Source organism: Staurois parvus, unplaced genomic scaffold (assembly GCF_062004578.1).
Source record: "Staurois parvus isolate SC_StPar_1 unplaced genomic scaffold, SC_StPar_1.0 ptg000387l, whole genome shotgun sequence".
NCBI lineage: Eukaryota > Metazoa > Chordata > Amphibia > Anura > Ranidae > Staurois > Staurois parvus.
In genome coordinates, this window is record NW_028318183.1 from 8,092,335 (window position 1) to 8,114,595 (window position 22,261).

The following is a 22,261-nucleotide window of genomic DNA, read 5'->3' on the forward strand; positions in this document are numbered from 1 at the left end:
CATAGTAGGAGGGGGAATTACCATCTCTAGGAGTTTTTTGGCCAGACTTCTGGATGTACATAAATGGTCCAAACCCATAGCAAGGGCATTACCCATCTTTAGTGAAAGCTGCACAGTTTGTTTTTATTTACAGTTGTCCCTCACCTGCACTCAGTTTTTTGGTAAAGGTGAACTAACCCTTTAAGCTGTATTCAGTGACCTTACCTGCTCTGTGCAATGGTATTGCAAAGAGCAACCCCTTCCCTCCTCTTTTGGAGCTCCCCCATGACACTCTCAGCTACTCCTCTTCTGCGAGTGACCCCATAGCAAGCTGGCTGCTATGGGGGCACTAGTGTGGGCAAATTCCTGAGCTGGGCTGTGTGCGTCCATAGACACACACAATTTGGCTTGAACTCACCCCCTGCTCCCTCCTCACAGGATTTAATTGACAGCAGCAGGAACCAATGGCTCCTGCTGTTGCCTCTGTGCCTCTGATAGCAGGGAGAAAGACAGGTACTGCTGCAGATGGGCACAGCGCTGGATCAATACAGAACACAGGAAAGTAATTAGGGAGGGCGGGGGGTGGGGGGAAGAGATAGTGGAAGTTCCTTTACCTTAATGCAGGAAATGCATTAAGGTGAAAAACATTTTGCCTTTAGAACCACTTTAAGGCAATTTGCTGAATGGAAATATTATGTGTGCAATATACACCAGTTGTCCCATCATCCTTCCTTCAAGATTTTAAATGTGCAGCAGTGACAAGCTGCACCTGGTAGATGTGTGGAGGAATTGGTGGTATTTATGTGTGAGCAATTCTAGTGATAAGAGACCACTTACTTTTTCCAGTTGCTTTGGTGATCCTGCCAGTGTGACATGGCCCTAAGGTTCCACTGGGGTGGGCCATACAGGCAATGTGTGCCTACTATCTCCAACATAAATAGGAATGCTTGGGTGAGTCCAGTTTTGATGTGTATAGAGAACCCTCCCCCCCGGGCAGAAGTGCAAAAAGAAGGGCTAGATTGTGCCTGCAAACTTTTCTATGTTAATGGGGACCCTATGCGAAAATAAATAGCATTACCATTATTTTATAGATTTATGTGAAAATTAAGAAGTGATGTACTGGTAAAGTGTAATAAAGAGCTCTCTTTGGAGAGCTCTCTTTGCAGGTATGCAACAAGTCCCATGTGAATGAGCCCCCTTTCAATGCAGAGAATGTCTTTTCTCCTGGTTCAAGGAATCTTCATCTTCCTTTGACCTTTAGATTGTAAGCTTCATGAGCAGGGCCCTCCTATTCCTTCTGTACTGAAATGTATTATAATTGTACTGTCTCCCTTATATTGTAAAGCGCTGCACAAACTGTTGGCGCTATATAAATCCTGTATAATAATAAATAACTGTGAGGAATGCCCCTTGCTCAGTGACAAACAGTGCACAAAAGCTTTACCATAGATTTTTAACTCCATTCAGAATGTATGTTTCAGTTTTTAATGGTTACTACCAAGTTAAACCCCAACCTGGCTTTATGTATCTCATAGGTACGTCAGCACCATGATATCTCCACCACAATTTCTACTTCTGTTTAAGTGTTGCATCCTTTATAAAGCCAAATTATGGTGTTCTACTCCATGTGGATTTTACAGAATAGAATTCGGCTGTGAGAGTTTGGAACCACCATTATGGCTTTGGGGAAATTGATGAAGAGATGAACAATAGTGGAAAAAATCCAGTGGGTAACCACCCAAACATAAAGAGGTGGATTTACTAAATCAGTCTAAAAATTTCAGCACATAAGGCATTGGCCTTCAAATTTCACAGGCATCTCATACTCTGTCATATGGACACAGCATTATCGATATACGTTGCACTTTAATTTACCAATGGATATACAGATATTGGTTGGAGATTATCTACTTTTCATATGAAAAGTAGACTTTCATTTTAAAACAAAGTAGCTGTTAAAATACTTTTTCCTAATGTCACTTGTATTTATTGTCTTTGCATTGTACAGGGCACTTTATTACAAAGATATAGACCATTCCTGCAAATTTATTTTACAAAAACTGTTACTGTCCTTTTCAGCCCTTTGTGCTTCAATGGGTAAGGTGTCAACTTTTTCCACCTATGTTAGCTCACTGGAGGCTGGACCACTGATAAAAAGAGATACTGTATTGTACAGAATGTCAAGTGAACAGCTGGGTCTCCAGACATCAGGGGGTTGATTTACTAAAACTGGAGAGTGCAAAATCTGGTGCAGCTATGCATAGAAACCAATCACCTTCCAGTTATATTTTTCTGAAAGCCCAATTAAACAAGCTGACACTTAATTGACACCCCTGTGTGTCCATTGTCTTCTCAACCCCCTCTGTAGTCCTAGCCTAGAGTTGAAGGTCTTTGCTTGATCTTATTCTCATTGGACTGAAAGTCAGCATTTCTTCATTCCTGTCCTATAGGAAATTTCTTTTACTTTGAGTCTTTCTTCTTCCATGCCTGAGGCATTAAGCGTTATTCTGAAGGATTCAACTAAAATTACCATATCCAAATATTGCATGCTAATAAAAAGGAACTAGCACTCTGTCATTGACATTGTACATAGTCCTGCCTATTCATCCTTGTTCTTTCTTTCTGTCACTGAAAAATTTGACTGCAGCCATATAGCTTGATTAGGGTAGTGTGGGGGTTTAGGATTTAGCAATGTGACTACCAAAAACATGGAATTTGGAGAGCACCATAATGATCTTTCAAAGGGGCCTCATTAGTTAGCTTCCACTAATCATGCTCATTTAATCTCCTATCTCATAGAATAGAACTGTACTTGTTTTATTACAGCCAGCAATTCATTTAGATGTTTAATCTGCTTTTATGCTATTTTCAGTGCAGATCTAAATACATCACATCCACATAAATTTTCTCATACTGGCCTTACACACAAAAAAATAGAAATGATCAAATTCATCAAGGAAAACTATAGTAATCCCTGCTGTACAAACTACTGGTTTTAGGTTGCCACAATGTATCCAATTATTTTTGCCATTTTAAACTGGCTAAAAGTGGTTACACTTGAGGGAAAATTGTCTTTTGTACAGCCATAATACGTCTTCGGGTACCCCTAACATGATTGGTATATTGTTCTGTGAGCCCGGAGAGCCATCCGGTTGCAGTTCCTAGAACAACCTGGGCGTTCTCAACATTTCTGTTCTGTCATAACCTACCTATTGACCTTTTGGTAGCTTTATTTAGATAGTGGAATGATCTTTGGAAGTTCAGGTATAACCTGGCCAGCAAACAATAATGATGGCCTTATGTCTAGCGAACAAAAGTGATCTACAAGCTTGAGATGTGGCCTTGCATTGACCTCAAAACTGTTGCTCGAAGATCAGAGACTGGCCAAACCACAAGTGGACCTCTAGACTGTACTCCTTGAGATCCATCCTGATATATTGTGAGGGTTTGGAGTTTTAAACATCTCAATTGTCTTCCAGTCTCGTTGAACATGGCAACAATTATTTGATGTGTATGGAGTAAATAAGAAACTTATCTAAGTTTATTGATACCAAAATCTGTTTTTTGTAAACCTAGCTAAAAAAAATCACAAAAGGCTTAAGATCAGTTTATGAAAAAGAAGAGGGTTTATACTCACCTATACAGCTGCCTGTACCTCTGTTCAAGAGATACAGCTACAACTGAAGAATTTACACATTTGACACTTCGGATGTTTGCACCCCTTCTTGGTGCTCTCCACTGACCTCTGCGTCACTAATTTGTCCTGTACTGACATTGGGGCGTATGGGAGGAACCACAGAGAACCAGACATGTGACATTCTCAGTAGTGTGTTGGATATGAAGAGGCTGATGCAAGAAAGCAAAAATGAGCAATGTAGTAAGTGAGCACAAACCATCCTTTTTTGCAGGTCATGATTTTTTATATTATCTATCTATCTATCTATCTATCTATCTATCTATCTATCTATCTATCTATCCCTGCATCCATCATCCTATAATCTGAATATGAATGACCATACATTGTTTAGTATTTACAAATTAACTGATTTTAATATAATTTGTGATTATCAGGCAGAATTGGAGTAAAATCGATAGTAACAAGTCCACATGTAACCTCTTCAGTTTTGATATGAGACTAGTATGCAAAAAAAAACCCAGACTATGATTTGTCCAATATTCTCAACATGTGTATGGGGCTTTAGACCACATATACAAGTCTCTGTTGTCATTTTCTTTGATATAGAGAGAAGGTAATGAGCACTCAGCTACACATGTGCTCCATCATAAAATCATTCATAAGAGCAAAATTTCACTGGGTGCTAGTGATGGTGCAATTGCAATGATATGCAAGTTTTTATAGCATAGGGAATTGTTTGCATTACACATATATAATTGGGGGTAAAGGTTGATAGTGGTTTAAAGACAAATCTGAAAGTGCAGATGGGAATCCTGTGATCTATCTGAATATGTTCAAACCTATAGGTGAGAACCACAGACCAGCTTCCTAAGTTCTAACTTTGGATTATCAATCTACAAACAAATCAGTGATGCCCAATTTTCAGTTATATTTTCAGATGTTCCGACCCATAAGTAAATCACCAATTGTGGGCAGCACAGTGGCTAAATGGTTAGCACTTTGGCCTGGCAGTACTGGGCTCATTGGTTTGAATCTCAACCACAGCACCACCTGCCTGGAGTTTACATGTTCTCCTTGTCCCTGTGTGGGTTTCCTCCAACACTCCAAAGACATGCTGTTAGGTTAATTGGATCCTGTCTAAATTGGCCCTAGTGTATGAATGTGAGTTAGGGACCTTAGATTGTATGCCCCTTGAGGGTTAGGGACTGACATGGATGTACAATGTAAAGCGCTGTGTAAATTGACAGCACTATATAAGTACCTGAAATAAATAAATAAATAAAGAATTGTACTGGCTATTTGTTTAATTCTATACCATTAAGAGGTATTTATAACATAAACAAGGGAACTATGAGAACACTATATTTCAGAAGAGGTACATAGATTTATAATTAAATAAAAGCCTGCTTTAAAGTGAACCTGTCAGTACAAAACCAGACTGCACAAGTTGCTTGTACATACTACCTTCTTGTGGAGCTCCAGGCCTGGGCATACCAGATTAAACAGGAAATTGGAGCAATTGGAGCTCTAGCAAACCTAACATCTCATGATATAATGATATTGCTGATCAAATGGTCACTAAGGTACCCATAGTGGAACAGAATGGTGTGCCAGTCTGACTTGGAGTTGAGGTTAAAATTTGAATTTGAATTGCCCAGGTTTGGAAATCCCAGGGCATTTCAATTATATTTTTCTGCAGCACATGGCATTTAAAAGCATCTTTAAGTGCTTCCTTTAACTAAAATATGCCGGTTTGTTCTACTTATCATGCTACATAATGCCAACAGTGCTAAACTGTCATTACTTAACTCATTACTGCTATTCGTAGCCTGTTTCTGTGTTGCAATCAGAGACACTCCATGGTAAGGAAAAACCACTGCATATGCCTATATTACACCATTTGGTGGTCTATTAAGAATACTTTGTAACATGAAATGCGCTTCCATTGGTTTTCAGTGGTAACATCAGAACCACTGCAAATTGTATTACAGAATCAACCCCATATAGGTACTCTTAAAATTTCAGCATGGAATGTTCTATAGGAATCTGCTTCGGGATAGCAAATTACTTTGGACACTGTTAGTGCACACCAGATGCATCAATTTACATGTATATTATTATTAAGTATGAAGATGGAAAGACCCCGATAAAGTTGTGTTTTAAAGTAAACACCTCACCCATACCTTAATGGAAAATGGCAATGAGTTTTTTCAATGTTTGGCATAAATAAACACACAAGGCAACAAGTAAGCTAACAGAGAAAGGACGTATCTTGCTGAAGCTCCAGTTCTATACAAACATTGTGGAAAAATCCTTTCCTTGTTTATATTGCTGCAATCACATTTTCAACATTTTTTAAAGCAGCCATAAAATTGCCAGCAGTAACTTGTGTCTTGGGCCTGTCCTCAGTATATTTCTTAGGATTTGTTTGTTAGGTGATGTATGTGATAGAATGTACAACTGTGACTACATGAAGACACATTGCTATTGGAAGTGTGAGTGGATAATTATGTTTAGATTTTGGGAAAATAAGCGGATAATAAAAATGTTCATTGGGGTGTATTAGTTAAAGTAAGGTAGTCAGTTATATTGTCTCATTTATAATTCACCTATCAAAAAAATTGAACGATTGCTTAAAGCAGTATTAAACCCACAAACAAACATGAAATAAATTGCAGCTTACCTATTCCCAGAAGTAGTAGCTGTATTAATTTTCTGTTTTTGGACTTTCTACTTCATTTTCACCTGATGATCTAGCTAGTAAGCTGTTCAGCAAAAGTGTCGGTTAGAGGGAGGAGACAAACCATTTAACACTCACAGGAGTGCTTACAATGGTCAGCTTTTTTCATTTATGTAAATCCTTTATCCCAAAGGAAAAAAAATTGTTGCTGTAACTATACTCACCTTCACTTCAGCGCTGCAGTGTTGTGAAGCTCCCCAAGGCTGCTGACATCATCATCTGGTCTGCTTCTGGGTACCGATCCTAAAGTTTCACTTTGAAAAATGAAAATCGTCTTTAATTTGTTGACCCAGTCTATCTATCTCTGCTAGTGCATCTGTCAAACTCTCCCTAAACTGAAAATGCAAGGTGTCTCAGTTGCTCATCCTTCCAGATTGGAGACACCCCAAGACAGGAAGTGTGTTACTGTTCAGATCACCAGGTGAAATTAAGGAATACCACAGATGCCAAGTTCCCACATGATAGTATAGGAATAGTTTCTAGTTCTTACCGTTCAAAAGAAGTTGAGTGGTGATTGGTAGTAACAGCAATCATATTCAATATTGTAGCCCATTCCTCTTTAACAAATACTGATTTGCCATATGGTACCTGAGAGTTAAAATCAGACTTGCAGTGGAATGCTTGTTCTGTAAACTGATGGCTACTAGTGGAAGGTACATAGGCCGGCTTACAGGAGAGTTAAAGATTGGGTGTCACCATTTATTCAGTATGGCAATGTTCATGAGTAACAACACAGGAGGTAAGGCATTATCATGGAGTGACACTCCAGAAAAGCATTGTCACCCTCTTTATGCTATGCGGTCATACAGCAGTACATGGATCATAAAAGTTAATTCTGTTATGTTCCTCAGAGATAAAAAAAAATATAGAAAACTTAAAAGAATAGCAAAATCAGCTCCTAGTGCTGACATAATATAAAATAATTTATTATGGATTTACATATAAAAAAAAGAGCTGAGGAAAATATAATGAAACATAATAGAATGGTTAATTTATACTCTGATAAACGTTGTTCTTATCTGAACATATCCCTATGCAGTGATGACATAGAATGTACAGCAACCACTTAGATTTCATTTTGATGACATCAAATCAATGAAAGGCAAATTTTAGCTACAACTTTAGCCTTAAAGAATCAGTCCAGTATTCATAAAGTTATTCACTTTACAACTTTATTTTGTGGTGAGCATGTTCAGGGGTGTAGACCCTATGCCCAGTACATGTGCTGAGTGCTGAGTCTTTTCCTTAGTGCCAGGTTTTCCACTGAGGGCCATATCCTCCACTGCTTACTAGATCTTCTGCTAAGTACACAGTCTTCTACTGAGTAACAGGTCTGTGACTGAGTGCCAGGTCCTCTACTGAGTACAAGATCTTCTGCTGAGTGCTAGGTCCTCTAATGAGTCCCTGTCACGATCAGGGGTCAAGCTCAAAGACAAGTTGCTATAGCAGTGGAAAATCTTACCTGAAATCAGCAGAATAGGTACACAGGCAGGTCACCATGGCGGAGGAGTGGGATCACCCGAGGTGCAGAGTCTAAGTACCAACCGGTGTTCACCAGAGCTTCTAATGGCGGAGATGGATTTGGCTGTGTGTTAGCACCAGGTCACGGTCCTCGGGATTGCACCACCAGGAGGTGAGCAAGTGGAAGTCCAGTAGTGTATAAACAGGTAAAGATCAAATGGAAGCGTGCTCAGTAAACAAGCCGAGGTTGGTAAGGAGCAGTCGCAGGGTGGGATCAGGCAGAAGCATAGTCGAGAACAAGCCAAGGGTCAATAACGAGTGTAGCAAAAATACGGATAACAGCACAGATGATAAGGAGCACGATACTGGCTGAAGAGCACAATAATCTGGCAAACAGGATGTGCAGAGACATGGCTTATAGCAGGAAGTTCATGGGAGGAGCAAGGGGTTCAAGGTTCATGATAAACAAGGTCAAGGTAAGATCATCCAAATAATTGTCAAGGAAGCTGTCCAGCATACCAGGTGGCTCAGCAAGAAGAAACATTGCTACTCACCGCAGAAGGCCCAGGTTCGGACCCAGGCTTTGACAGCTAGGTCCTCTACTGAGTGCCAGATCTTCTACTAAATGCCAGGTCTTCTACTGAGTACCAGATATTCCTCTGAGTGATAGGTCCTCTACTAAGTACCAGATCTTCTACTGAGTGCCAAGTCCTCTACTGAGTACCAGATCTTCTACTGAGCAGGTCCTCTGTTGAGCATCAGATCTTCTGCTGAGTGCCAGGTCCCCTACTGAGTATCAAGTCTTCAACAAGCTGCTGAGTCTGCTACTGAGTACCACATCTTCCACTGAGTTTTCTATTGAGTGCCAGGTCCTCTATTGAGTAGCAGATCTTCTTATGAGTCGTAGATTTTCTATTCAGTATTAAGTCTTCTACTGAGTGCTGAGTTGTCTACTGAGTGCCAGGACTTCTACTGAGAAGTAGGTCCTTTACTGAGTAAAAGGTCTTCTACAGAGTGCTAAGTTTTCTATTGAGTGTCAGCTCTACTACTTAGCGTCATGTCCTCTACTGAGTACCAAATCTTCTAATGAGTAGTAGGTTCTCTGTTGAGTGGAGGCATGGAGGAGCTCAGCTATGAGGAAACATTAGTGGAACTGAATTCTCTCTTGAGAAGAGGAGATGAAGGGGGAATATGATCAACATGTATAAATACATCAGTGGTTCATATAGTGAACTCGGTGTAGAGTTATTCACCCTGAGGTCATCACAGAGGACAAGGGGGCACTCTTTACGTCTGGAGGAAAAGAAATTTAATCTCCAAACACGGACAGGTTTCTTCACAGTAAGAGCTGTGAAAATGTTGAATAGACTCCCTCAACAGTTGGTTCTGGCCAGCTCAGTGGATTGCTTTAAAAAAAGGCCTGAATTCTTTCTTGGATACACAGAATATAACTGGATACTAAAATTTATAAGTAAAGTTGATCCAGAGAATATCCGATTACCTCTCGGGTGATCAGGAAGGAATTTTTGGATCATGCTTTGCTGAGTTTTTTTGCCTTCCTCTTGATCAACTGTGGATGTAGGATTATAACTTTTTTTTTTTAATGGTTGAACTGGATGGACTTTTGTCTTTTTTCAGCCAGACTAACTATGTAACTATGTATGAGATCATCTACTAAGTGTCAGGTCTTCAAAGAAATGTTGGTTCTCCTTTGCATTAATTGCTGCCTTTTTTTCATATATGATCCTCTAAACAGAAATGTTTTCATTCTTAGCTGATCTTTGGTTTTTACATATAGTTCTGCCAAAATTTAAAATCAAGACTTGATTTTAAATTTTGGTGGTGTCCTTTCATCAGTCACTTCATACAGGGTCAGTATAGCATTTGCATATAGTCCATGGTGGTGTTGCATTTATGAAATAATATACTTACAGATGTATTTTCACTACAGGTAACTTGTTCTGTATCTAGGCACCTCTGAAGAAGAGATTCTATGTTTGTCTCGAAACGCTTCAGGTGCTCAGTTACTGTTGATTTGGACTCTGTTTCCAAAATTGTACATCTGATCTATGACTGATGTAAAAATATTTGACTGCCTATTCTTTGTTGTGTGATTTTATATCTTTTGTATATTAAAATGTATTTTACTATTTTATAATTTGTGCCTATATGTGCCTTGAAAGTCCCAAAGAAAGAGGGTTAGTTTTTGATCTTTCTTTAAATACAGTATATTAACCACATTTACTGTGTGCTAGTCCACGGATACTAAGTGTGTGATTAAAAGATACTGTAACTAACAAATAGACAGTTTAAAAAGTTATAAGCACCACAGTGATTTAGTTTGGATTTACAGGGTTGCTTTCATTGCTCATGAAATTAAAATGGAGAAGATCCACAGAACTTAAAATGGAGAAGATCCACACAACAGCTCCTAGTACTGTCAAAATATAAATTAATTTATTATGGGTATACAGATAAAAATCAAGATGAAAATTTAAAGAAACATAATAGAATTGTTCTGATAAACCTTTTTCTTAACTGAACAAATCCCTATGCAATGAGCAATAAAGACATACAATGCAGGGGCGAACTGACAACTCATGGGGCCCCCGGGCAATAGGGGATCATGGGGCCCCTGTGTCCTTGCCCAAACTCAAAAAGCCCATGAAAAAGGTACCAGGGGCATCTCATGGGGCCCCCTACTGACCCCGGGCCCTCGGGCAGTGCCCAAGTTTCCAAATGGTCAGTCCGCCCCTGCATACAAGGTACAGTACAGCAACCATTTAGATTTCACTTTATTATTTATTACAGGTACTTATATAGCGCTGTCAGTTTATGCAGTGTTTTTCATAAATATATTGTACATTCACATCAGTCCCTAACCCTCACAGGGTGTATAATCTAGGTTCCCTAACTTACATTCATACATACACATACCGGGGCCAATTTAGACAGATTCCAATCAATGTACCAGCATGTCTTTGGAGTGTGGGAGAAGACCGGAGTATCTCTGGAAGAATAATGGTGAGTGCCACACAATTTCTTTGTTAATACTTCTTTTGCCTCTGCCCAATTTTCCCTTGACAAGACTGGATCTTCAATTAGCCCAGTTGCATCATCAACAGATAACAGATGTCTGCAAAAATAATCATCATTAATGCAATTGTGTGTAAAAATAATCATCACGTGTCAATAGTATGAAAAAATGCATTTTTAAAAATTTACACCTGAGTACTTATTGCATATAGCTAAAAAAAAGAATCATCATTAGTATGGAATAATTTAGATTTTTGTTAATTTCAGACCTGAGTAAGTATTTCATATGAGATTTGGAGTGGAAGGATATATATATATATATATATATATATATATATATATATATATGATGTTATTGTTACTGTATTGTACTTAGAGATACGGCTTGATTCAGCTCTTCTGCATGCCCTCCCCATTAAACCTCTTCTACCTATTTAAGAACAGGACATTTTATTTTTTATTTATGCTGCTTCGTAAAAGGCTTCATAAAACAGACCTGGTTGTGAGTGGTGCTCCAGACATGCTGCAAGCCCTCCATGCCTCTGTTGCTACCTATCTCTGGAATGACTGATGCAGCACTTGCCATCACTGTGTGTCTAAAGGATGAGGATTTTTTACAGTAAATTTCACATTGCTGTTATATTTCTGCATCTAAGAATAGAATTTTATAGGCAATGCAATCTCCATATATTTGGTGTTAAAGTAAACTTGTTGTGACAAAGCAAATAACACTGCAGGTGTGAAGCAGACAGCCTACGGCGCCAAACCCTCTTTTTACAGTTTTGGCTCAGCTTACTAAAGTTCTGCTGGAACCCCCAGAACAACTGAAACTTTCAGGCAGGGGTAGATGTGCACACTCCTTCCCCTATCCCATAATGCAGTGCTTTGTGCCTACCTCTACCACTGGACCTGAGCACTGTCACATAGGGGGTTATTTACTAAAATGGGAGAGTGCAAAACCTGGTGCAGCTCTGCATAGAAACCAATCAACTTCCAGGTTTTATTGTCAAAGCTTAATTGAACAAGCTGAAATCAGAAGCTGATTGGCTACCATGTAAAGTTGTACCATATTCTGGGTGCTCCGGTTTTAGTAAATCTACCCCATAGAGTTTACATCATGCACTGTGCAAATGTCAACTTTCAAAAGAATGGCTCCAGCAGCACATTACAGAGATGGGTTTGGACTGTAAAAGTAATATGTGATGCCATGAGGTGAGTACTATACAGCCTAATATTACGTTGCTTGTCTTAAAGTAGACCTTGCAGTTTTAAATGAAAGAAAAAACAAGAACAGAAAAAGTAATTATAAATGCATACTCTACCCTCGGATTATGATCATGATGATTAGGCAAAGGTGATATTATTATCCTTCTAGGTAATGCTGAGTACCCCGAATCATGCGAGAAGATGATCCTGCACTGGTCAGCAAGGTTTGATAAAACACTCTACAAATCAAATTTAGTGTTGAACTGTAGGCAAGCAAATAAAGATTCTAAAGCTTAATTTTTTAAAATAATAAACATGTCATACTTACCTGCTCTGTGCAAAACAAAATGCCTTGATCCTTATTTTCTGGGGTCCCCCGCCAGTGTCCCTGACTCCTCCCCTTGGACGAGTGGCACTCATGCAGGCTCAATCCTGAGCTACGCTGCCTGTGTCCATAGATTATGGAGAGAGACGCAGGTCTTGGGCACAGCGCTAGATAGAGACTGGGCTCAGGTAAGTATAAGGTGGTGCTGGGGGGGGGGGGATTTTTATAACAGAAGCTGTTTTTACTTTAGAACCCTTTAGAACCTCTTGAAACAGAAAACTAAAACATACATTCTTCACTGTAGTGAAACAATATCGTTTGGTCACCAACCCACCGCCAATCTGCTAAATTGATGCTAACCTTTAGCAGTACAATGATGTCGTCAGTCTGCTCACGCTGCTCTCTCGTCTTGTCAAAACGCTCCCAATGTTGGAATGACAGCACTGTGCAATGTAGAAAAAGCAACCGAACTGCTAGGTACGGCTTGCACTGGCGGTCTTCGGCGCATGCGTGCTGCTTCTGTGGCACTGCGTGCGGCTAACATCATCTGTGCAGGCTCATTTAGGGTGAGCATATGCCGCGCCATCTTGGATTCGGCGCGGTGGGAGTTATCCAGTGCGGTGTGGCGTGCCTTTTGTATTCCCGGCAGGTATTTTGGAGTATTGTTTTTAGTTCCCCTCATGTGGGATGTGTCAGCTCTATCACTATACTGGCTTTTTATTGTTATTATTATCCTTCCTATAGATGATGCCTAGGAGTATCTGGGTGCAGACCTGCTGTGTTGTCGTATAAGGATACCATATTAGGGTTGAGTACTTTAACCTCCCTGGCGGTATTCCCGAGTGTAGCTCAGGGTAAAGTTTCAGTACCAAGAGCGGTAACCCCGAGCTACACTCAGGAATACCTTGCAGCGCTGCTTCAGGATCTGTTCTTCTCTTACCTTGTCCAGCGCTCCTGCGATGTCCCTCCTGCAGTGTCCCCTGCAATGTCCTCCAGCAGATGCCGGCATCTGTCTTCTGGGTTCCATCCCCTGCGACGTCGGGACGTACGGGGACGGAACGGCGGGAAATTTGAAAATGCAAAAAGTGACATTCACTAAATTCACTAAAATCACATAGTAAAACATTACTGTATCAAAGCATTTCACATACATTTTGTCCCTAGTGATTTGTCCTGTGCCCTGCCTGCATTATTACTGTTCTTTCTGCCTGGAAACTGAGAAACGTTCATGGTATCCAAAAAGCATCCCTTTAGGTCAAAAGCGGTTTTAGACCGGCTAGAGAACAGCGATAGTAAATTAGAATTACTTGCAGAATTGAGTGATGATTCGTGGGGAAATTTGTGATCAGACACTGAAAACGATTCTGCGACTTTGATCAGTGATGTGCGAACATGGCACTATATTTAAAATTTCAGTGTTTTTGGTTTGATTATATTATTGAATTAAATTTATTATTATTATATTATTATTTTTTATGATTATTTATTAAATTATAATTTATGATTTCGTGTTTCAAATTTTAACATACCTGGGATGTTTACTAGACTCTTGTTTGGACAGATTTCAGAGAGTTATTCCTAAAAATTACAGGCCTACAATAAAAAAAAAAACATATTTCCATGAAAAAAATTTACCGCTTTGAGCACAGAAATATGGACATAATCAGACCGCTAGGGAGGTTAATATATACTTTAATATATACTGATTTTGCTCTCCCTTTTCCCTCATCTGTTTGAGGCCAGCTACCCACTATTGCTTTGTGTTATAGGTAATACATCTTGATTGACTACTATTATCATTGGCCAGTCACTTTGCCATCTAATTTGGCTTTTCCAGTATATGGGTATACCTGGGACCCTGGTTGGACTGGTATAGTGTATGTTACTGTGTTACTCTTGCTGGCCAGATATGCAGGTGGGTTATATTCTTGATCCCGCTTGATATGGCAAGTACACCAATTTTGATTACTCGATCCCATTAATATTTGGCTATTTTGCAGGCCCACCAATGTCTTAGTCATCTGTGTTCCTCTCCATGTTTTTGTGGATATATGGTTGTTTTGTCCCTGCTGGAAGTAGACAATCTATAGAATTACCGTGAGTACTGGCCAACTCAAGCCATATTGGTCTTATTCATGTTATTTTGAGATACCCTTGTCATTCGGTGGTACAGTTTTATACACTTCCTATAAGAGGATTCCTTTATACTACAACTGGCTTTCGAGTTTTTGATTGGCTTGCTTCAAGCTCTGGTCTCCTATGTCCACCCTCCAAGCTTCTGTGCCGCTCATCTGTCCTCTCCACGTAAGCTCAGCCTTATTTTAAACATATTTTTTTCTTGTTGATCTTATGTATATTTATGTTTGTTTGTACATTCATTTTGTATTTTCTTTAAACATGCAGTAGCACTATTCAACCACATATTCAAGCTACGGTCCTGAAGAAGCCAAATGCACAGGTGAAATGCGCTGACCATATTTTAATGTATGCATATTGTTACTATGTGCTTAGTGTTAATTTTTTTTATATACATGAGGAGGGCATTGTGCTAATAACTACAACCTTTTTTGCTCTTGTTCCCTCTTTTGAGGGGTATGTCTGTACTATGTGTCCTATCATGAATATATGACTCTTTTATGTCAATAAATGGTTATATGTATTTTATTGTGTGGTCTCTTACTGCGCCCAAAGAATCCAATGCCTTTGTCGTACTTAGCAGTTTCTTTTTGTTCTGTATCAGTAGGATTTGGCACCAGGAAGCGTTTTTGGTATTTTTTTAATCACTGTGCAATGTAGTAGAGCTAGCTCACAAAACTGCACTTCTGTCCCAGTGCTGACAAAAACAAGAATACATGTTCCCTGGCTAACTCTGGTCTCAATACAGTTTGAGTCATAAACCAGAACAAGCATATAGCAAATACTGTATAGCTAAAACATGAATGAACTCCGGATCTGTGCACTTGTTCCAGGTCAGGTGTGGTCAGCAGTGCCATCAGAAATATTTCTCTTACTACATGTTTTCTATACAGAATACTAGCTTTCTGCCTCCCCCAACTGCTTATATTCCTCTTCTCCCACAGATGCTGAGATAATACACTGAACTGCACATAGTACGCCACAGGCAGTTGACAAAGAGAAAACTAGCTAGCACACGGGTGAAGGAGTTTTTTGGCAGAAGAATCATACAATTTTTGGGAGGCATTTTTTCTATAAGTTGAACTTAATGGACTTGTGTCTTTTTTCAACCAGACTAATTATGTAATTATGGAATCAACCGAAAAGCTCCTACCTAATAGCAGTTCATGTTCAGCTTTAACTTTCTCCAACTTGAACACTTAGAGCACTTTCACACTACTGTGGAGCAGTAATCATGCACTGAAGGTGCAGCGCTGCTTATCCATGTATTTGGAGTGGGTTAGCTGTGTCTCGCGTGTTTGGTGCATTTTCTGAAAGCGCATCAAAACTCCTGCATGCTGCATCTTTGGTGCACTTTTAGAAAGTTCACCAAACATGTGGGACATATTCAAACTATATGGGAAAGTGCTGGTAACCCACTCAACCAGCACTGCACCCGCAGTGTGGGAAAAACACACCTTGGTAGTATGAAAGGGATATTTAGCCACTTCCCAACTGCTCTATACCAGAAATACTGCTACACGGCGGCACGGGTGCGCAAAATTACGTACAGTATATATATATGTGATTTTGCATTTCCACCATTCGCGGCTGTGGCTGCCAATTACCGGATCCCAGCCGGTAATCACTCGCCGGCGCCCGGTGATTTCCAAAGATCTAACAGTTCTCCTCCCTGTCAGCTTGGGCCCACTGTCCTGGATGGCTGTGCACAGCACAGCCATCCAGGGCAGTGTGATTACAGTGTGATTACACTGACATCCCCAGTGACACCAAGTCAGTTCCTCGCAGTGTCAGAATGTCCACAGCAGTTCTGGTCCCACTATAAGTTGCTGATTGCTGCCATTACTAGTAAATGAAAAAAATAAATAAATATCCCAGCATATATACCGCCATTTGTAAACGCTATAACTTTCACTTAAACCAATTAATTTACACGTATCGGGATTTTTTTTAGCAAAGACATGTAGCAGAATACATTTTGGTCTACATTTATGACGAAATTTGATTTTTTACAGTTTTTTTACTGAACATGTTTAATAGCAAAAAGTGAAAAATATTGTTTTTTTTTCAAAGTTGTCGGTCTTTTTTTTTTATAGCGCAAAAAAATTAAAATGCACAGGTGATCATATATCAATTTGTGGGAAAAATCTCAATTTGTGGGAAAAAGAGGACATAAATTTAATTTGGGTGCAGAGTTGCATGACCGCGCAATTGTCAGTCAAAGTAACACAGTGCCATAACGCAAACAATGGCCTGGTCAGTAAGGGGGGTAAATCCTCTGGAGGGCAAGAGGTTAAGTGATTGTGAACCTTTATTATTCTTTTTTTAATAACATACTTGTTATACTTGTCTGCTCTGCTATACTTCTAGCAGTCCTGATCCTTCTCTTCTGGGGTCCCCCACCAGGGTTCCTCCTTGGCAAGTGCAACGTAGGAAGCAGCTTCCTATGTGGACACACATGCAGGCTCGATCCTAAGCCGTGCTTCCTGTGTACATAGGCACAGTCAGTGCAGCTTGGTCCCACACCCCACTTACTAGTCACAGAACCATGGCTCTCCAACACAACACTGGATCAAGATCAGACTCAGGTAAGTATAGGGAAGGGGGGGGGGCTGCAGCACAGAAGGGTTTTTACCTTAATTCAGAGAATGCATTTACCAAAACCCTAAAACAAATTATTATGAAATACCTTCTCTAAAGTTAGAGCTTAACACACAATCCCCTCCTACTCTAACACTTAGCCTAATGTCTAAATAAAATGGGGTTCATTTAATAAAACTGGAAAGTGCAAAATCTGGTGCACCTCTACATGGTAGCCAATCAGCTTCTAACTTCAGCTTATTCAGTTAAGCTTTGACAATAAAACCTGGAAGCTGATTGGTTACTATGCAGAGCTGCACCAGATATTGCAAACTCCAGTTTTAGTAAATCAACTCCACTGTGTCTAACATCTAAAATAATCCTCACCACTAATCCCTGGTCATTCCTTACCCACCTTGTCCTGTGCTAGTAGTCTATGCTGTGATAACAAGCTGTGCTGTGCACAGGGGCGGATTGACAACTCATGGGGCCCCCGGGCAATAGGGGATCATGGGGCCCCTGTGTCCTTGCCCAAACTCAAAAAAGCCAATGAAAAAGGTACCAGGGGATCTCATGGGGCTCCCTACTGACCCCGGGCCCTCGGGCAGTGCCCGAGTTTCCAAATGGTCAGTCCGCCCCTGTGCATTGTCAAGATAGCAGAGTAAAAATAAGCTGATCCCTTAGTGGCTAGATCCCTAGGTATACCAGTACCCATATGTATATAGTCCAACCCTGACATCAATTGACATGAATACCTGTTCTTCAAACAAATCTGATGTCCCTACTACAATCATGCCTACTATAGAATTAGTTTGTGCCGTAGCCAATTAACCAACCAGTATTTTTTGGGAGTGCAGATAGAAACCCATACAAACACAGAAAGAGCATACAAACTCCATGCAGATGTGTCCTTTGAAAGATATAACCCAGGCAGAAGTGGTAATTACAACCAAGAAGCTGATGGAACATCAATGTATAGACACGATTTTATTTGCTACAGGCGTTTTCAAGCCCTGACCTGGGTTGGTGCTCTTGATTCCAAACCAAAACTATCTGATTTATTTGGTTTCATTGCAGCACAGCAGCTAAGTGAGTTTGCATGTGAGTGAGTTTCTTGCCTTGCAGCTCTGGGCCTTTGGTTTGAATCCCATTTGGGATAATATCTAAATGCACTTTGTATGTTTTACCTGTATGCTTTCCTTTCCTCTGTGTGCACCAAGAATATTGATAAGTTCATTAGGTTCCTTCAGAAATCAGTCACATGCATGTGAATGCTGTAGGGTCATTAGATTGTGAAGTCCAGGGACCCACGTGAAAGGCGCCGACAGTTTGCTCAGCGCTTTACATTATGGTGGAAGACAGTACACAAGACAGTACAGTAACAATACAATTCAATACAAGAGCAGGAGGCCCTGCTCCTTGGAGCTTACAATCTAAGAGGGAGGGGATAGTGGTACAAGAGGTAATAACTGTGGGGGATGGAGTGGTTGGAAGAGTAGAGGATTCCAGTATTAGCTGAGGGCGGGGTAGGCTTCCCTGTAGAGATAGGTTTTCAGAGTGCGCCTAAAAGTGAGCAGAGAAGGCAATAGTCTGATGGATTGGGGTAGGGAGTTCCAGAGGATGGGGGAAGCCCTGGAGAAGTCTTGGAGATGAGCATGGGAGGAGGAGACAAGGGAGCTAGAGAGTAGGAGGTCTTGTGAGGAGTGGAGAGTACAGTTTCGGTGATAATTGGAGACAAGTTTGGTGATGTAGTTTGGGGCAGTGTTATGAACGGCTTTCTACGTCAGTGTTAGCGTTTTGAATTTTATCCATTAAGCAATTGGAAGCCAGTGGAGGGATTGGCAGAGAGGGGTGGCAGATTCAGAACGGTTAGTAAGGTGGATGAGTCTGGCAGAAGCATTCATGATAGACTGAAGTGGGGATAGCCTGAGGTGAGGTAGGCCAGTGAGGAGGGAGTTACAGTAGTTGAGGCGTGGTATAATAAGGGAGTGAATGAGTTGCTTAGTGGTTTCCGAAGTTAGGAACGGTTGTATCTTGGAGATGTTGCGGAGGTGAAGTCTACATGAGTTTGTCAGCGATTGGTCCTGGGGCTGAAAGGACAGACTGGAGTCTAGGATGACACCTAGTACCCTGGCTTGAGGGGAGGGACTGATGATAGTGTTCTTGGTCTTGATGGAGAAGTCGGGGGGGGGGGGTCGCGGGATGGGGGGAATACTAGGAGCTCAGTTTTGGAAAGATTGAGTTTGAGGAAGTGGAGTGACATCCAATCCGATATGTCACATAGTAGGCTTGTGATACGAGCGGAGACTGAAGGGGTGAGGTGAGGGGTAGAGAGATAGATTTGTATGTCGTCAGCATAGAGATGGTAATTGAAGCCATGGGAATTTATCAATTGACCAAGGGAGGAGGTGCAGATGGAGAAGAGAAGGGGTCTGAGGACAGAACCTTGAGGGACCCCAACAGAGAGAGGGAGTGAAGAGGAGGTGGCAGCGTTATAGGTAACACTGAAGGAGTGCTGCGATAGGTAGGAGGAGAGCCAGGAGAGAGCAGAGTCTCTGAGGCCAAGAGAGTGTAGTTTTTTGAGGAGGAGGGGGTGGTCAACTGTGTCAAAAGCCTCAGAGTGGTCGAGGAGTAGGAGTACTGTATAGTGGCCATTGGTTTTGGCGGTTAGTAGGTTGTTGAGTTTGAGTAGGGCAGTTTCGGTGGAGTGTAGGGGGTGGAAGCCAGACTGTTGAGGATCGAGGAGGTTGTTGTCGGCGAGGTGGGAGCTCAGGCGATTATAGACTAAGCGCTCTAGGAGTTTAGAGGTAAATGGCAGCAGGGAGATGGGTCTAAAGTTGTTCAAGTCGGTGGGGTCCAGGGAGGGTTTTTTAAGTATGGGAGTGATGTGCGCGTGCTTTAGAGGGGAGGGGAAGGTGCCAGTAGAGAGGGAAAGATTGAAGATGTGAGTAAGGGAGCGTAGGATGGAAGAAGAGGGTGACCGTAGGAGTTGTGAGGGGACAGGGTCCAGGGGGCAGGTAGTGAGGCGGGCTTCTGAGAAGACCTTAGTGACCTCTTCAGTAGTATCGAGTTTGAAGGGGCGAAGTGTTGAGGGGCTTTTGGTGTAAGGAATGCTAGGTGGGGTGGAAGTCTGAGCAGTGGCGATGTCCCTATGAATTGCGTAAATTTTGTTTTTGAAGTGGTTAGCAATCTCGTGGGTGGTGAGTGAGGTACTGAGTGGAGGTGGGGGCAGAGAAAGTAGAGAGTCAAAAGTAGAGAAGAGCCGACGAGGACTGGAGGAGAAGGTATTATTGAGGGTAACAAAGTAAGCTTGTTTGGCAGCGTGAAGGGAGGAAGTGTATGTTAGGAAGGCAGATTTATATCGGGTGAACGCTTGTTGGGATTTGGTTTTACGCTATAGTCGCTCCAGCGATTTATATGTTAGAGCAATTTAAATACAGGAAAAAAAATATAGGTTCACAGATCACAGAACAATAGGCAGTTGTTACATTCCTTTTTTTAATTCTTTATTTAAGATTATTGTAAAGGAACAACATATGATTACATTAAACTGTCTCTCAAGATGCAGCTGAGAATCAACTAAAACATACTCTTAGTCATAACAGGGATATGACAGAAGAAAATGTACAACATTACAGAACACGACATAGCATTGATACACTGTCATTTTGACTAAGACACATAAGGGGAGATTTACTAAAACTGGTGCACTCAGAATCTGGTGCATCTGTGCATAGTAACCAATCAGCTTCTAACTTCAGTTTATTCAATTAAGCTTTGACAATAAAACCTGGAAGCTGATTGGTTTCTGTGCAGAGCTGCACCAGATTTTGTACTCTCCACTTTTAGCAAATAACCCCCTCTGGTTGCACAATGGGAAACCTCTACGGCTCATATCGGTCATAGCACAACTCACACCTGTGCTGGACAGTTTCTTTCAAAAATTAAAAAAGTGTAGAAGTAGGAAGGATAGGAAAACAACCATCAGCCTTAGAAAAATGTAAAAACAATGAGAGGTACATTGGAGGACTATGGGGGAGGGGAAAGGGTATGTAGAGGTTCCAGTTTTTATAACAATCAGAAAGGTGAATTTGGAAATAGCAGTATCTTACTAACATTACCTTAATAGGGTAGACCCATTTATGCCAACAATTACTTCTTATCTAAGGCAGCCCATAGATGATACAGTTGTTTTCGTTCAACCTGCAGGTTGAAAAAAAATGACTCAGTTCCCCCATCTACACATTCAATGTAGATGGGGGAATCCTCTCTGTTGTAATCTGACTGATTGGCGAAAATCCAACAGGCTGATTGTACAGAAGCTGATTTGTATATCGACTTCTGTAAAACCATCCTGCCCATGCAAGGAATTCAATTTGGCTGGTCCTTGCTGAACCAGTTGAATTTTGATCCCTGTATGGCCAGTTTAAAATACAGAGATGAGTATTTATTTCTAATATATAGAAAGATGGAGAAGAATACATTTCTGTCTACATGCGTAAATAATAAAAAAAAAATCAGCTCTCCATTAAACAGCTACGTTGCTAAAATATAAGGTTATACGTTTGATCCTTAAAAGTGTTCATTTATCCAAAAATATTACTACCTTAAAACATACTGTATCTCCAGCCCATTAATCTAGCTCTTCTCTCCCTGAACCCACCCCCCAACTACACATTGTTTTTAAAAATGAATTAAGTGCATACTTGAAAGTAGAACAAAAGGCATTTTTCCTTTTGGATAGAGTAAGGAGGATTATAACCCATGCCAGAATTTTTAGCCATCTGTGTCCCATTGGGGAGATTTCCCTTCACTTCCTGTCCCATAGTCAAATTAGGATGTGAGAGGGTGAATCTCCCCAATGGGGATACAAACCTGACAGGGGTTCCAATCCCTCTCAATTCCCTTAAAAAAAAACAACAAAGCTTGGCCTTTAGTTATACTTCGATTTCAAAACTCTTCTGTCCAGTCTGAGATGTCAAGGGACATTTTTTCTTGTGGTGCTGGAGATCCTTACTACATCACTAAAGGGTGCTCATGCAGTGACATATATTTGCTGATTTTACAGTAAAGAATTTACAGGTTTTATTTCTCTGGTTTTTTTTTACCAGTTGTAAACACGTTTGCTGAGCTGGAATATAAAAGGGTGCAGCAAGGATAA